This window comes from Babylonia areolata, chromosome 1, assembly GCF_041734735.1.
Source record: "Babylonia areolata isolate BAREFJ2019XMU chromosome 1, ASM4173473v1, whole genome shotgun sequence".
Lineage (NCBI taxonomy): Eukaryota > Metazoa > Mollusca > Gastropoda > Neogastropoda > Buccinidae > Babylonia > Babylonia areolata.
The window spans coordinates 36,990,792-37,006,559 of record NC_134876.1 but is presented as its reverse complement, the minus strand read 5'-3'; the positions used below and the strand labels follow the sequence as shown (position 1 = coordinate 37,006,559).

General features: G+C 42.5%; 1 protein-coding gene across 21 annotated transcripts in view; it reads left to right on the top strand.

Annotated features, from left to right (window-relative positions):
* LOC143282461 (tyrosine-protein phosphatase non-receptor type 13-like) overlaps positions 1-15,768 on the top strand; it is a 590,260-nt gene that overhangs the window by 381,099 nt on the left and 193,393 nt on the right. The window lies entirely within an intron of this gene.

Below are 15,768 nucleotides of genomic sequence, written 5' to 3'. Positions count from 1 at the left end.
ACTCTTCTTCAGTCACTGAATCAGTGGACGATTCAGGCTCATAATCGGAGTCTTCGTCATCAACACCAGTTTCTGACAAAAGCGGTTGGTGTCGGTTTCTGTCAGTCTCCTCCTCGTCACTACCAATGGATTCTTCATCATCAAAGTCTTCCTCACCACTGTCTGCATCATTCAAAATTTCCTGCAATACTTCTAACGCAGAATATTGCCTGAGAACAGGTTGTCTTGTCGAAGTACGCTGTTGATCCACCATCTTGGATATTATAATTAGGTCCAAGCGTTAACAAAGGCAATATCACTTTGTCAAGGTCAGTTGCTGAGTGGTCAAAGGGAAAGAACCATTGTTTTGAGTCCCTACAGCAGTCTGGGCCAGTTTTCAGCGTGGTCTCCCATTTAGATTGCTCATATTTCGACGACTAACTAGTACGAGATACTCTTGTATACAGGCGTACAGACCTTCTGAAATCAGTACGAGAGTGTCTCGTTACTGGCAGGGAAGCGGTTAAAATGGTTTCAGAGAAGAAGAATTCACAGGACTATTGCATTGAACAGATCTCTGAAACAGATGAACATTTCTGATAATGATAAATATAGCTTTTGTGGATCATATCCAAAAACCATTGAACACATTTTTTTGAGATTTGAAATTGTGCAGACATTGGTCTGCTTTTCAAACTGATACAAATAACAGGTGCAGTGATATACACAATGCCCAATTATGCAAAAAATAGTTTTATTTAGCAACTCACATATTCATTTGTTACCAATAACAGTTTTGGATTTTATCATTTTACATGCCATAAACTTTCAGTATGAATGCAAATTCAATAAACAGCCACCACAACTCAATGTATTTAGAACACAGCTTAGTTAAAGATACAAAATCAAAGAACAGTTAATCATTTACTTTAGTATCGAAAAAAGAGTACAGAAATTTGTCTTCCGGCTTGTCGTAAAGAGAAGAAAAAAAGTTATTTTTATAGGTGGAGGCATTCATTCTATCATTAGATTAAAACGCTCACACTATCATGGCAGGAAAGGGTTAGGAGAGAGGGAAGGAAGGATGTTGCACAATCAGCATCACAGTAGATTTGTTAACAATAAAAATATGAAGGTTTGGCATACAAACATATTGGTTGATAAGTTTGGATCTTGACATTAAACTTGTTTATATATATCATAAATATACACACATATACATACATATATGTACGCACATGCACATATGTATATAGATGATATACTCATACAGATACATATCTACATATACACATATACACACATGTATATACATTCACATATATAAACACGCACATACCTACACATATACATACATACATACATATATGTACACACACAAATACACACTTACATATATCTAAAATGATGGACAGGTGAGGGGGGGTGGGGGGTATGAACTGGACAAGAAGGTGAGAGGGAGGAAGGGAAATGAATATTATGACAAGGAAACCTTTCTACACACACACACACACACACACACACAGGGCCACAATGCAAGTTTGAGAACAAGTGAGCCGCATATTAAGACTGCTTCAAATGAAAATACTAAATGAATAATTGGTACAGATCATCTAAGGACAGCTGTTCTGTTCCAGTGATTTTGCCAGCCATGTTCAGAGTTCAAGCTAGCCGCCCCCTGTTTTTCATACTGAGACTTCCACTCTTAGAAACAATGTTAAAGATGAAAATTCTTTGGATAAGACTTCTGTATATGTTCTGAAGTATATCTGGACTAACATCAAAAGCTTTCTCTGAAGGTATACATGTTGATGGGCTTTCTTAACTATCATGCATCTTGCATTCTAATGAACCATTATGTGTTGCATACAAAATGGAAGCTGCCTGCCAATTGTTAAAACTGTTACCTAATTATAATCTTGCCTTTTCCCTAAATGATTCCTTTTAATAGTCCTGACGGAATAAAACAAAAAATGAATAAATAGAAAAGCATCCACTGGAATGCTATTGTGCTAGTTTTTATTAGGCATAAGCTCTTCTTTTCCAGTGACGTTGAAGTGGTATTCATTGTTCCATGTTAAGATACTATGATGATATCATTCACCTTTTTTTTTCCTTTTTCACTATTTCTTGTTTGTTTCTGTTACTGTTAGTGTCTTTGCTGATGTAATTGGTGCTATTGCTACTTTATAACTGGTTTTATTACTCATGTTCGTCCTTTGGATTCAAAGATGACCATGGCTTCAAATATCAGATGGAAGGTGGATGGCTGTGGGTCCAGAGGTGACTGATGAGGCCAATCCAGGCCCTAAAGGCTTGCCCATATGTGGGACACAAGTGAAAAGGTGCTGTTGTGGCAGTGGGTGCTGCTCGGGCCTTACGCACAGCACGCTTTCATTGCGCCTCGGTGATGCGCCTGGCTTCAGCTGCATGGGCTCCTGTGGTGATCTTGCAGTGCCAAGCTGGATGGTCCAAAGCAAGCATCGCCTGCATGTTGATGTTGACAGCTCAGATCTTTGAAGTACGCTTTGAGGCAGTCTTTGTAGTGTTTCTTCTGCCCTCCAACTGAATGTTTTCCCTGACACATTTTTCCAAACAGCAGCTGCTTAGGAAGTCGACTGTCTGGCATTCTGACCACATGTCAAGCCCACCTGGCTTTGGCTTTCTGCAGGAGGGTGTAGACGCTGCAGAGGCCAGCTTGTTCCAGGATTTCTGTGTCGGGGACTGCCACCTTATGTTGAGGAGTCTGTGGAGACAGCTCAGGTGGAAGCGATTGAACTGTTTGGCGTGTCTGCTGTAGATGGTCTAGGTCTCACTTGCGTAAAGGAGGGTGGTGAGTACCACTGCACAGTGGAACTTCAGCTTGGTGGTAGCACTGAGTCCTCTCTGTTCCCAGACGTTCTCATGGAGTTTTGCAAAGGCAGCGCTGGCTTTGGCGATCCTGTAGTTGACCTCAGCATCTATGTTCACTGTGCGAGAGAGCGTGCTGCCCAGGTAGGTGAAGTTGTCAACAGCTCGAAGGTTCTGCCACTTCACTGTGATGTACAGCTCTTGGTATGACTTTCCTGGGGCAGACTGGTGCAATAACTTCGATTGTTTTTTAGTGCTGATGGTGAAACCGAAGTTGCCGCAGGCTTGTGAGAAGCTGTCCATTTCACACTGTATCTTCTGCTCTGTGCTGTGCAGTCATCAGCAAACAAGAAGTCTCAGATGATAGTCTCTTTCACTTTAGTAACAGCGTGCAGGCGCCTGAGGTTGAACAATTTCCCGTCAGTCTTGTACCTGATGTGGATTCCTACTTCCCAGTCATGGAAGGCATCTGTCGGCATGACAGAGGATTCCATGCTGAATAGAGTCAAGGTGAGAACCCAGCTTTGTTTGATGCCCATTGTCACTCGGAAGGCCTCTGACTCGTCTCTGTCATCCAGAACTTTCACCATCATGCCGTCGTGGAACTGCCAGATGATTGTGATGAACTCGCTCGGGCAACCAAACTTCTCCATGATCTTCCACATGCCTTCTCTGCTGACCGTATCAAAGCTTTGGTCAGATCGACAAAGGTTATGAAGAGGTTGCTGTGTTGCTCCTGGCATTTTTCCTGGAGTTTGTGCACACAGCAAAGAACACGTCTGCAGTCCCAAGTTCAGCACGGAAGCCACACTCGCTTTCTGGGAGGAGACCTTGTTCAAGATGTTGGAGAAGGTGGTTGAGCAGGACATGGGCCAGAATCTTCCCAGCAGTAGACAAGAGGGAGATGTCTCATGGTTGCTGCAGGACTGGCAGTTGCCTTTCCTCTTGTAGAGAGTGGACTATGCTGGCATCTTTCTGCTGTTGCAGGATCTGTCCCTCGTTCCTCATGGACTGGAAGAGTTCAGTCAGCTTTAGCATCATGGCAGGGCCGGCTGCCCTGTATACCTCAGCAGGGATTGCATCGGATCCTTGCACTTTGCCACAGGAGAATTGCTTCACTGCCTTCCTGACTTCATCTTCTGTGGGGAGGGTGTCGAGGTCCTCATTGATCTGTCTGGGGAAGGCGAACAATGGTCTTGTTATGATGTTGGCAGAACAATTGAGGACGTTGTTCAAGTGTTCAGCCCACAGCTTCAGAATCTGCTTCTCTGTCAGCAGCTTGTCCCATCTGTGTTGAGGAGCCAGAGGACTGGGGTGTGTATACAGCCTCAAGCTCATCGAAACGCTTTGTGTCATGGCTGTCTGTGTAGCCTTGGATTTCATCTGCCTTCTTGCTGAACTGACTGTCCTGTATCTTGTGAAGTTTCTTCTGCACCTTTCTTTTTGCATTAGCGAGGGCATCTGTCTTGGCTTGTGATGTTGGGTCGTTATGATGTGCTCTGAACAGTTGATTTTTCTGTTATCAGTGCCTCTATTTCTTCATCATTATAATTGAACCAGGCTTGGTTGGTGCTAGTTTTTTATTAGGCATAAGCTGTTTAAGCTCTTCTTTTCCAGTGACATGGAAGTGGTATTCACTGTTCCATGTTATGATAATATGATGCTATCATTCACCTTGTTTTTTCACTGTTCTTGTTTCTCTTGTTGTTATTGTCTTTGCTGGCATAATTGGTGCTATTGCTACTTCATAACTGGTTTTATTTTGGTAATTTGAAGTCATTTTGAAGTCATTGCTTGCGCTTAACTTGGATTAAAGTGAGGGACAGTTGCGCAGGTCATCAGCCCCTCTTGCTTGTCCCAGCCTATCTGGACCCAGTGGCAAGACAATAGTCAAGATGGCTGCAGATAGGTCAGGATGCAGTAGATGGCCAGTAGTGTTCTGCATGTGTCTCAATGTTCTGTTTTAGCGCTCTATGGCTTATTGCTGAGAGTCGCCTTTCTGCCCGTTGAACCAATGATGGTTTCTTCCACGCAGTCCGCTGAATCCAGGCATCACTCTATAGGTAGACAGGCCCTAAATATTGTGTGTCCACGGCAGTTCTTGCGGTGTGCTCGCATGTCTCCCAACCCATTGTTGGCATCCTCATCCTCCATTGCAGCCTCTTTGTATTTTACCTATATATGGGGGCTGGTTTGTGGGCGCCAGGGCATATCCACACACCGGTGGACCATGCGCGGTGCACATTATATATAGTGGGCCAGCTACCACCTCCCTTATCCCATCTTTAACCCTCTTGTATTCAGATTCTCTGAGGCCAAACTCCCCTAGATTTCGGATTCTTTTGGTGAGTTTAGCCTCAGAATGGGTATGTATGGTTCACGCTTCACCACAACCAAGAATAAACCTCTAGAGTCATGAAATTCTGCAGGTATGGTCATGAGGCCTTGTTCTGTCGTGTGAGCGAGATTCTGTGTGTCTAGATGTGAAAGGTCATGCCTCTGTCACCAAAATGTCACCAAATATGTCACATGCAATGATGACAGTTCTAATACAGCACACCAATATGCAGTTATCCCATGCACGTTAGTTTTGTGAAATGAAGCTGCGGCCTACCTGGGATGATCTGTCTCCTGTCTGCCAGTACAGTCCCCACATGTAATCCAAAGAATGCCACACAACTAGTGTCAGTTGTCACAACTGAAGAGTTACTGGAGATAATTTCAAGCACAGTTCCATGTTGCTCTTATGTCACTGTTCTAAACACTTTGTACAGATCCGTTTATATATGCACACAATGTATAGCTGTACAGTAAGGATAGTGAGTAGAGTCACTGCTAAGTGTCATAGAGTCACCAAAACTACAGGTAAGCACACACACACACACACACACACAAAAAAAACAAACAAAAAAAACCCAAACAACTACAGACCTTTTAGCAAAATGTGAGGTTTTATTCACACCGGAATTTGTTAAAATACTTGACATGTATGTTCCCATTGTGGTATGAGAGGATATAGATCTAGCTCTCTTTGGAAAATCGCGGTTGGATTTGAGATTTATTTCCGATTCCAAATCATTTTCGTCCGTTAAACTTCTCAAGACAAATTTACTACACGCAAGTTCCCTTTGATCCTCTAATGGTAATACTCCAGCTGCACTGTACGTTTTCTTACTGGAAGCATGGACTGGTAAGCCAAGTGCCAGTTTATATGCTCTGCAGTCTATGCTTTGAATTTTTTTCAATAAATATTTTGGTGCACTGAAGTACACTTCTTGTGCATATATAAGTTTTGACTGAACAAGTGAAGTGCAAAGGTGTAGTAGAATGAGTATGTCCTGGCTCCATGGTTGTTTGCATACTATTTTCAAGAAGTTTAATGTTTTCCTGGCCTTTGTTAAAATGTAATCGATATGATGATTCCAAGTTAATTTTGATGAAAGGTGTACTCCAAGGAATTTAACTACTTTTTTATATTCCAGGGTGTTATCATAAATCTTAAAGCAAAGCAATGTTGCTGGACTTGATCCATTATTAAAAAGCATCAAGTGTGTTTTTTCGGTTGATATTTGTAGACCATTCTCGCTCATATAATTTGCTACTGTGTTCAATTCATTTTGATATAGCTTTTTTGTGTAATTCCTATATCGGGCAGGCATATTCTTTTTGATTGTAACTTTCATCCACATGCATATATCGTCAGCGTATTGAACCATTACAACATTCTTTGTTAGTTTTTTTGGTAGATCATTCATTAGAATGTTGAACAAAATTGGAGCAATTACAGAGCCCTGAGGAATACCTGTCTGCAATGTCCGTGTAGATGAATACGTATTCCCTATTTTAGCCTGAATTGTTCTGTTTTCTAAGAAGTCTTTTATAAAGTTATACATATGTCCCGATAATCCAATCGTCTTCAGTTTTAACATTAGACGTGAATGCCACACTTGGTCATAGGCTTTGGTAATGTCGAAAAAAGTTGCAAGCAAACATTTTCGTCTTGCAAATTGGTGCTTAACTTGAGTGGTTAATTTCACTAAATGATCAATTGTGGATCTTCTTTTTTTTAAAACCAGCTTGATTAACAGGGATGACATTATTCTTTTCACAGTAGTATATGAGTCTGTTTGATATTATTTTTTCTAGCAAATTACAGACATGAGAGGTGAGTGCTATAGGTCTGTAACTGCCAATGTGTGTTTTTGTTTTGCCTTGTTTGTGGATTGGAACTATTATTGATTCCTTCCAGATTTTAGGGAGAACATCAGTGTCCCAACATCGTTTGAATATATTAAGAAGAATGTTCATCCATTTATCTGGTAGATGCTTACTCATTTCATTAGAAATTGCATCAATTCCTACTTATTTCTTATTTGAAATGGAATAGACTGCATCTTTCATTTCTTGGTGTGTTAGAGGAGCATTAACGTAATGTTGATTATCAGGAGCAGGATCGTTATAAATTTCAGATTTTTCTTCTTTTTCTCTAAGTGCTTTCTGAACCTGTGGTAGTCCATCTAGTCTGCTTACTTTAGAAAACAAGTTGACAAATGCTTCAGCTTTTTCTGATGTTGAGGGGAATTTGTTGTTTCCTAAAGTGACAGGATATTCTGGAAGTTTTATCCCATTCTTCATGATATTTAATTGATCCCACACTTTTTTAGTATCTTTATAGTCTGAGACTTCGGTGTTACAAAATGTTGTCCAGTATGTTTTCTTGGCTTGTTCTATTACTCTATTACTTTTTAATTTGGCGTGGTTCATAGCCTTGTGGTTCTGAGTCGATGCTTTTCTTCTATATATTCTAAATGTATGCTTTTTCTTATTGACTGCTCCCGTCACAGTCTGTAGTCCACCATACATTGCCTAAGTGATTACGGTTTTTAACACTGCATGTATTCATTTTAGGAATAGATTCATTGGCAGCATTTAGAATATTGTTGCAAAATTTGTTGTATATACTGTCAATATTATCTTCGGTAGATACTGTTAGATCTAGATCATTTAGAATATTTGCGAAAGTGACCCAATCTGCTTTTTTGTAGTTGTACTTTGGGATTGCATCCTGGATAGTATTTCCTAACTGAATTTTTTCGTTAATCGTGATGGATATTGGAACATGGTCACTTCCTAATGTATCATCACGAGTTTTCCATGAGCATGATAAGTTGGGTGAAGTCAGTGTTAAATCTATAGCTGTTGGTCGATGAGTGGGTACGTCAGGAATTCTAGTACATGAGCCATCGTTTAGTAATCTTAGTGATGAATCCACTATATTTTCTACAAGCCTATTACTGGTCACGACAGTACAATCGTATGGGAACTTCAAAGAGCGCACTTTGATATCGATCACACTGATCTGACCAAAGATGACAACATAAATTTACTTCATCGCATGTACGAATCCATTTGGAAGAGAAATACCTTAATCATCTAAAGATTTTTTACAGACGGCTCTGTTGTAAATGATAGAGCTGGTGCTGCTTTCGTTATTCCAGACCTTAACTTTCAAAACTCTTTTCAACTGGGAGATAATAAATCCATCTTCACAGCTGAACTCATAGCAATCCTAATGGCGTTAAATTTCATGATATCCTTTCCGAAAACTATATTTCAGATTCTATTTTGTGTTGATTCTAAATCAGTTCTTCACGATATTGAACTTATAAAAGAAATGGTTAGGTATGAACTCATTGAAATTAACCATTTGATTCACGAACTCTTATTAAGAGGCTCTCACATAACCTTTTGCTGGATTCCTTCTCATTGCGGTTTTTACTATAATGAAAAAGTTGACATTTTGGCTAAAAAAGGAGCTAGAAGCTCCACGAAGGAGTTAGATTTAAATATTTCGCTTTCACTACATGAATGTTACACCATGGTAGAAAAAGTCCAATGGTCAAAATTTCAGTCTGAAGAAAAACACACTGGTAAATCGGAGTTACATAAGAACATAAAGAAAATGTATGGTTTCATTGGAAAACATTATCATAATGATTTTCATAAGAGGCAAATCATTTCTCAAATCTGCAGATGGAAAATGAATTGTTTTAGAACAAAATATGTCAGTAATGTTTCTTGCATCTGTGGTGCTCACATAACAGCCGATCATATACCAACTTGCGATATGTTAAAGTCTCAAATCCCTGAACTGAAATCATCTTCAGTGTTGACGATCTTCAGCAGTCCATTGCTAATGTATGACTTTTTCAACTCTTGTTAAACAGTCCAGTTGGTTCGCTGTTATAGTTGTTAGTTTTTCATTAGAAATATTTTATATTATGATTTTTTGTTTATTTTTTTAAACAAAACTTAAATCAATAATTTTCACACACACACACACACACACACACACACACACACACACACACACACACACACACACACACACACACTTTCACTTACTCGTATGCGTACACAGTAATTCCCCCCCCCCTCCTCCCACTCGATTTTTTTCCTTCCCTCGTCTAATATCACTTACAGTGAAAAGACGTTAAACTAAAGAATGAACAAAAACAAACTAGCTTGTCCTAATGTTGAGCCACATTCTGTCCATGGTAATCACGGAAACAGTCATTCCTGTGGAAGCAGAGAGGTACCTGGCAGAAAGAACACATATATGATGTTTCTACCCCTCATCCCTTTGCTGTCCTGCGACTGTCTTTGATACGCTGCCGACAGACCCTGCGTCTCCCTTTGATCTTTTCTAACTTGTGATGGTCAGTGCTGGCCAAGGCAATGGGGGCATCTGGCACTGCTTTGCTGCGCCCTGCTTTACGCTTCCTGGAGGTGAATCCTGCGCGAAGTTGTTCTGCAATGTCAGCGTGAAACATCAAGTGGTCATAGGTCTTGTTCACTGGGTCTTGAGGTGACACTTCCCAGGTGAGGTTTGTCTGGCCAATGCACAATTTGACCAGAGAATGGAAAATGTAGAGCCACCATTTCTTTTTCTGATGACCAGCAGGGTAGTAGGCGCGATACTGGTCTGACTTGTCAATGCCACCCATGTACTTGTTGTAGCTGGCGATGACTGTCAGCATCACTTTGTCCTCCACTGTCGTCATACCTTGTGGCTGGTTGGTGCTGAGAAGGTAGATCTGATGGTTGTCTTTGTAGACTGTGGCCATCAGCAAGCCTTTCTGCATCTGCAGCAATTTTCCCTTCTCTTTCAGCTTGGCAGTCTTGACCTCCTCTGGTAACCCCTTGCGGTTGACATTGACAGTGGCACAGGCATATGTCCCATTTCGGGCCAGGTGTGTCATCAAGGGGACACTGGTGAAAAAACGATCAAAATACACGTGCCTGTTTTGATGTGAACGACATCATGCTGAAGACTGATGGTGGTGTCTCTGCGACTTGCACGGCCGGTGTAAATATCAAATGCAAACCACATGGCAACCGGCATAACACATCTCCCACACCTTGATGCCCTATTTGGTTGGCTTGGCTGGCATGCTTGATAAATATCTGACCCTTGTACCCGATCATTGCCTCCTCAATACTTAGTTCACGACCTGGATGGTAGTTGGTCCGGAACAAAGGGAGAATCATGTTGATGAAATTTCTCACCTTGTGCAAGGGGTCATAGTCGGGGTGATCACATGCAGGTGTGTTAGATGTGTCGCGCAGAATAAAGTACTGGTTGATTTTGAAAAACCTTGTTTTGGGCATGACACTGCTGATCCAGTTATTCCTGAAGCAAGGGTCGGTTGACCAGTAGCACCACAAACGTGGCAGATGATTGATCCCCATCATGATCAGCACAGAGAGATAGGCCCGCATTTTGTCAGGTGTTGTGTCAAACCATAAGGGGTCAGGTGTGCCCTGGGCTGCTTGTTTTTGTCGGGCATATCTGTTGGTCTCTTCTACTGCAACTTGAAAAAATGTGATGGGTATAAACAAAAAGAAATATTCCAGAGGGGTGGCAATGCTTGGCAGTGAATGCGCAGGGCCTGTCGGCTGCTGGAATGCGGCCACGTTGGTAGGCTGAGTAGCCGGTTGCCACGTGGTTTGCAGAGCGGTGAGTGGCACATTGTCCTCGGGATCACTTTTACCACTTTCTTCTCCTTGATCGGAACCTAAATGTACATCAGAATCTTCTTCTAATTCTTCACACTCTCCAGTCTGATCATATTTTGACACTTCTAAAATAAGACCCAATTCCTCTTCTGAATAGTCCTCGAACTCACTGGTGCATGCAGACGACGCCATTGTGAAAATAGGTCAGCTTCATTCACAACTCTCCACATGCAGTTTCCCTCCTTTCTTTGTGAATGGAAGTGGAGCTAGCATCCAAAAATAGTGATGCCAGATTATTGGACTATAGTAGGGAACTTTCCACCAACTTTTAGTGCCTGTTGAGCATCGTCACGGCGTCAGCACATGATAGAAAAGTACCACACACATGCTGCCGGCGCCAGACGCTGCGAGGCACAGCGCGCATGCGAGCAGTACTGGCTACTACCGTTATCAGAAGGAGAGGGTTAATGATGTGCCAAATCTGGCAGAGACTACCCCTCTCCAGATCGGATTTTCATGTTGGGTTTTACTCCCCACGTGCAGCGGCAGCTAGTACTGGGTTACATGGTTACCAGTGGCAAAGAAGAGCCTCTGACCTGACAAAGTAATTTCATTACTACTACTATTGGACTACTACAACTACTACTGCTACTATTTTTTGTTATTCATATCATCACCATTACTGCTGTCATTGTTATTGTCAACATTGATTGATTAAATGATTGGTCAAGTAGTTAATCTTTTTTTTTTTTTTACCCCTAGGCTGCCTATATGATGAGATACCTCGTCAGTGCAGTCATGTATGCTTCATGGCCATAGTGATGAGATAGCTCATCACTGAAATATTCTGATTTTTCCCTGGTTTTTATTGTTCATTGACAGAAAAAAAATGGTGGTTTTAGCTTGGGGAATCTTTCTAGATTCTGTTGATGGCTAGAAACTCCAATTATGTCATGAGGTAGCCTTTCATTTGAATGATCTGGTTGGGTTAATGGCTGTGTTTTGGCTTGCTTGTTGCACACTCGGCAAAATGGCAACACCCAGCTCTAAGCGTGTGATCAATGTGCACCATAACGACCAAAATTGCTTTCTTTAAATGATGCTCAGAAAGAAAGAACTGAAGTGTCAACTAGAAGAAGAAGACAGTGATGGACTTTTATCGGAGGATTTAATAGAAAATAAAGGGAGCAATAAAGAGAATGGCAAGGTCGGTGAACAGTGAGTGACACCAGCTGTACAGAGCAGGCTCTGCCCACATTACTAACACCGACTGAAATAGCATCAGTACACAGTGGAAACAACATTCTTGGCACTGAGCCAGTGCAGGAGAGGTAGAGACAGTGTGAGGGGACTGGGGGGAACTGGAGAATGTGTACCAGGTCAGAGAGGGGGAAGAGGAGGGGATGGACATGTCTGTGATGGTCTAGTCATGCTATTTCTCCCAAGTTTGACTGGAAAATCAAACTGAGCATTTGGTCATTTGATTGAGATGATGAACTGAGATCCTGTTTGCAGCATGCACTTGGCACACTAAGAAAGAACCCAGGACAACATAAGTGTTGTCCTCTGGCAAAAGTCTGTACAGAAATCCACTACAATAGAAACAGAAATATATATGCATGCACTCAAGGCCTGACTAAGCATGGTGTGTTATACAGTATAACGTATATGATTTTGCCCTAACACCTCCTTGAGAAAATGAAAACTGATACTTACCTTACAAAATGTTGAATGTTTTGTTATGAATTGTCCCTTTTTCACCTTCACCTCTCCCGTAGTCTGGGTTCAGACCGTTGGGGCACCGCTGCTGACCTGGCCACCACCTCTCTCCACTCTTCACGGTTTTCTGATTTCCTCAGGGCGTCACCGAGCGTCAAGCCTGTCCACCCCCGGATGTTGTCTTCCCATCTCTTCTTCTGCCGTCCTCTCCTTCTGCCTCCTTGTACGGTGCCTTGCAGGAACGTTTTGGCAAGACCAGATGATCGGGAGATGTGTCCATACCACCTAAGTTTGCGTTTTTTCACTATGGTCAGAAGGTCTTCGTAGGGTCCAATACTTTGCTTGATTCTGTTCTTCACTTCCGTGTTAGTGATGTGGTCTCTGTAGGAGATGCCAAGTAGTCTACGAAAGCATCTCATCTCGACAGCTTGGATTCTTCTCTCGATGTCCGCAGTCAGGGTCCAAGTCTCGCAGGCGTAGAGCAATATTGATATAACCAGGGAACGCATCAGTCTGATTTTTGAGCTGAGAGCGATGTTTTTGTTGTTCCAGATGGTGTTCAGCTTGTTGAGTGCCATTGTTGTTTGGGCAATTCTCGAGAGTACTTCTGGTTTAGATCCTTCATCTGACACGATTGCTCCCAGATATTTGAAGCTGTGGACTGTTTTAAGCTTTTCGTCGTTGACTTTGATGTCAATGCTGATGCCGTTGGTGTTGTTAGTCATCAGTTTGGTTTTCTCCACACTGATTTGCATTCCATACGATGTGGAGGCTTTGTCTAGATGTTTGACCAGGCTTGCCAGTTCTTCTTCTTTTCCAGCCAGTCCATCAATGTCGTCGGCAAAACGTAGGTTTGTGATTGTTCTGCCGCCTATGCTGACTGTTCCTACATGCTCTTCCAGTGCGTCAGTCATTATTCTTTCTAAGAAGATGTTGAAGAGTGATGGGGAGAGTAGACAGCCTTGTCTCACTCCGACTGTGGTTCTGAACCAGTCCCCGATGCTATTGTTGAGGTAGACGGCGCTGGTGGCTTTGTCATAGAGGTGTTGTATCAGTCTGATCAGGTTGGCGTTGATGTTGTACAGATTCATGGTAGCCCACAAAGCTGCATGCCAGACCCTGTCAAATGCCTTCTTAAAATCAATGAAGACGTGGTAGAGGTCTTGTTGGTGTTGATGGTACCTCTCACATAGCAACCTCAAGTTGAAGATTTGTTCAGTTGTGCTCCTTCCTGGTCTGAAACCTGCCTGTTCTTCAGCAATGATGTTTTCTGCTTGTGGTTTCAGTCTGTTAAGCAGGATCTTCAACATGACTTTGCTGGGATGACTAATCAGGCTGATGGTGCGGTAGTTTTGACACTGCTGGAGATTGCCCTTTTTGGGGAGGGTGATGATCAGTGATTGTGTCCACGGTGTGGGCCATTCCCCTGTTTGCCAGATCTTGTTGCAGATTTTCAGTAGCACATCTATCATAACTTCACCCCCTGCTTGGACCAGTTCTGATGGGATGTTGTCCACTCCTGCCGATTTCCCTTTTTTCAGCGATGCTATTGCTGCCTCTATTTCTTCAAGGAGTATGGGGTGATTACTGTTATCAGTGGCTGGTGGAACATTCAGTATTGCTGGATCACCTGTGGTCTGTATGTTGTATAGCTCTGAGCAGTATTCTGTCCATCGCTTTAGGATGTCTTGTTCTTCTGTTAGACATTTTCCATCCTTGGTCTGGATGTTGGACATAGTTCTACCTTGCCTTGTGTTGGTAAGTTCTTTCACAACTTGGTAGGCTTTCTTGCTGTTGTTTCTTGTCAGGTTTTCCTCTATGTCCTGGCATTTTCCTTCAATCCAATTCTCCCTTGCCTTCTTCATGCTTCTCTTGATTTCGGTGTTAACTGCTTTGTACTGTTTTGCCCCTTCTTCTTCATTCTTTTTCTTTTTCAGGTCTCTACGTTTGTCACACAGCTGTAGGATGTCGTCCGTGACCCAGGGCTTCTTTTTGATGCGTTGTTTTCCAAGAGTTGTTTGGGCTGTTTCAGTTACAGCTGCGTTGAAGTCGCTTACGAGTGTATCCAGGTCGGCGTCATCTGCATCGAGAGTGATGAGTGGCGCAAATTTCCCACCAATCATGGCTTGGAATGCCTCTTGTACTTCAGGATCTTTCAATTTTTCCAGGTCGAACTTCAGTCTTGAGAAGCTTTGTTTCCTTGTTTTCTTCAGTTGGAGTTTGAAGGTCATCATTACCAAGTCGTGGTCACTTGCAGTGTCAGCTCCTGGGAAACTTCTTGTCTTGGCAATGTTCACGCTAGACTGGAAACGCTTCTTTACCATGATGTAGTCTATTTGGTTGTGGTGATCTCCTCCAGGGCTGTGCCATGTCCATTTTCTGGATGCTTTGTGTGGTCCAAATGTGTTTGTTATCTTCAGGTTGTTGAAGCAGGCAAATTCCAGGAGTCTCAAACCTCTTTCATTTGTAGCGTTGTTACCATATCGTCCACATGTGCCCTTCCAGGTGTTGTAGGAGTCTTCTCCGATCTTGGCGTTCCAGTCACCTTGTACTACTATGATGTCTTTCTTTGGTGTCTGATCAAGGGTTTCTTGTAGTTGTTCGTAGAACTCCTCAACTTCATCATCGCTGTGATCAGATGTTGGAGCATATGCTTGTATGATGGTGATGTTGAATGGGGATGCCCTCAGGCGGATGGTAGTGAGCCTGCTGGATATTGGTCGGCAGCCCATGACAGTGTTAACAATGTCTTTGTGGATCAGGAACCCTACTCCATGTTCGTGTTTGTCCTCTCTACCACTGTAAAATAGTCTGTGGCCTTCAAGTGTGGGTATTTCACCGATGTTTTTCCATCGTGTTTCACAGAGTCCTAGGATGTGCCAGCGATATTTGTTCATTGCATGTGTCAGTTCTTCCAATTTTCCTGGCGTCCTTAGTGTTCTGACATTCCACGTGCCAATAGAGATGTTGTTCCTGGCCCGGAGCTTGTTGTTGTGTGGTCCACCAGTAGCACATTTGTCACCTCCACCCTGGTTTGCAATGGAAGGCGCGGTCCTTGTTGACCCGGGTGACGACCGAGCCGGTATGGGTTGAGTAGTGGTCGTCATTCATGCGGTGAGTCTTGGGCAGAAAAGCATGGCGGAGCCCATCCCTCTCCTTTTTAACTCCCTTAAATTGTTTTCATTGTGTTCTGCACCAAGA